At 39.2% G+C, this 2,307-nt stretch overlaps 1 non-coding gene across 1 annotated transcript; it reads right to left on the bottom strand.

The window, feature by feature from the left end:
• Positions 1 to 73, bottom strand: TRNAA-AGC. The gene has a single exon. It is a non-coding gene; the product is annotated as a tRNA-Ala (tRNA).
• Between the last annotated feature and the right edge of the window lie 2,234 nt (positions 74 to 2,307).

The following is a 2,307-nucleotide window of genomic DNA, read 5'->3' as shown; positions in this document are numbered from 1 at the left end:
TGGAGATGCGGGGTATCGATCCCCGTACCTCTCGCATGCTAAGCGAGCGCTCTACCATCTGAGCTACATCCCCATTTTCTTCGTTAAGTCTAAGCTTGTAATATAGCTTAGACATAAATAATAATTCTGGAAATCTCGCTCTCCCACTTCCACTTCTCTGCTCCTCCCAACTCTCCGCACTGGTACCACCGCATTCAGCTCGTTCACTTTCTATGGCACGTTTCTTTTCCTCTTCATCTTCTCAAATCCCAAACAGTTCTTTCGTCGAACACTTAGAGGACAGCGGGAACCACTCCACTTCTCCATCGCTCAGGCCTCTACAACCTACCTGTCAACGATTAATCTCAATAAGAACAAACTACAAATGCCACGTAATTCCCCTCTTTGACCGTACACCAAGACCCACGAATTTTAGCATCAAATTTTTAAAGACTAAAGAGGCAAGTTAAAAAATCTATGTTAAGAAAAAGGATGAGAAGAAGCTTGTCAAGAATGGTTCAGGTTCAGGCAAGGTAAGACTGAGCAAGTGCAAGAATTTGAAGAAGGGACAAAATGGCATGAAATCAGTGAAGCTTATTGGATGTGTGATCAACGGGTAGTTAGTTGGGTTCCTGCCCTTTTCTTTAGAAGTTAGTTACTCTGTTTCAGTTGTATATAGACGCAGAGTGTGTATTAGATAGGATTGTATTCTCATTTTCTCAATTTTCATTGAAGAAAGTTTTTCTCTCATCTTGAATTCCTTCAGTTTTCTCTAGAATCTTCTTTCAATTTCCAGTTTTAACATGGTATCAGAGCATTAGCAAGATCAACTCAGATTGTTTTTCTTTTCTTTTTGCCTGAATTCTCTGAAATTCTTCTTGTTTTCCTTCAAAGCTTCGAAGCTCCATCAATGGAATCCATTGAAGAAGCCTTGGATAATCAATCTTCTTCTACTATGAATGAAGATTTTGTCAATCCATTCTTTCTTGATAGCAGTGATAACAACACAGTTCAACTAGTGTCTGAGAAGTTGATTGGAGGAAAGAACTATTTTCCATAGGCCAGATCAATGATCATTTCACTCACTGCTAAACACAAGATTGGATTTATCGATGGTACAATTCTAGTACCAGATTTAGATTATCCACAATTCAACTTGTGGACACGATGCAACATGACAGTTCTAAGTTGGATCATCAATTCTGTTTCACCTGGAATTGGTTCTAGCATTTTGTATATAGATGATGCTAGAGCGATTTGGCTTGATCTGCGTCACAAGTTCTCTCAGAAAAGTGGACCTAGAAATTTTGAGCTTCAAAAGGAATCTACCTATCTTGTACAAGGCCAATTTTTTGTGGAGGAATACTATACCAAGTTTAAGGCTTTGGTTGATGAATTGGCCAACTACCAATCAATTCCTCACTGTAAGTGTCCTTGCACTTGTGGAGCTCAAAGGATCACTTCAGATCTTGGTGATTATGATCAAGTAATGAGATTATTGATGGGATTAAATGATTCATATTCTGCAATTAGAGGTTAGATTCTGCTATATGAGCCTCTACCTGATATCAACAAGGTTCTTTCCTTGATCTTGCAAGAAGAAAAGCAAAGAAGCTTTAAGAATGGAGATTTCACTAGTTCTGCCATGGCTCATCCCATTGAAGCCACGACATTGTACTCTAATGCCAACTCTGGATCTAAGAACAATAATCATGGTGGAAAGGGAAATTCCAAGAAAGAAGGACCAATTTGTACCTACTGTGGTAAAATTGGGCATATAGCAGACAAGTGCTATAGACTCCGTGGTTTTCCTCTAGGATTCAAGTTCAAGAACAAGTCCTTGGCAAATCAGGTTTCTTGCAACCAGATACCATCTTTAGGGAATCAATTCAACATTCAGACCACTGAAGATTCAGTTCCTACATTTCCATAATGTCCAATTATCAAGTCACAGTGTGAGCAGCTCCTTGCTTTCCTCAACTCTCAGATAGTGAATGAGCATCCTTCTTCACACATAGTATCTCCATAAGCAGCTACTGTGACCACTGCAGGACCAAGCACATCTCAACCCCTGGCCTTGAGTGCTTCTTCATCTGATTACCTGAACAATATTTCAGGTAAAGCCTTTTGTTCATCTTCTTTCTTGCTTCCAAATTCCACTATTTTCACTACTAGAGTGGTAAATAGGTATGCTTTTGCAAACACAGATTGGATCATTGACACAAGAGCCACTGATCACATGGTTCATTTTATTTCTGTGTTTAGCTCTATTACTTGTGTATCCAATACCTATGTTTACTTACCTAATGGTGAAAGGGCTTTAGTGAC

Source organism: Quercus lobata, chromosome 2 (assembly GCF_001633185.2).
Source record: "Quercus lobata isolate SW786 chromosome 2, ValleyOak3.0 Primary Assembly, whole genome shotgun sequence".
NCBI classification, from domain to species: Eukaryota; Viridiplantae; Streptophyta; class Magnoliopsida; order Fagales; family Fagaceae; genus Quercus; species Quercus lobata.
Note: the sequence above shows the minus strand (reverse complement) of the source record. Positions and strands in the feature narration are given on the sequence as shown.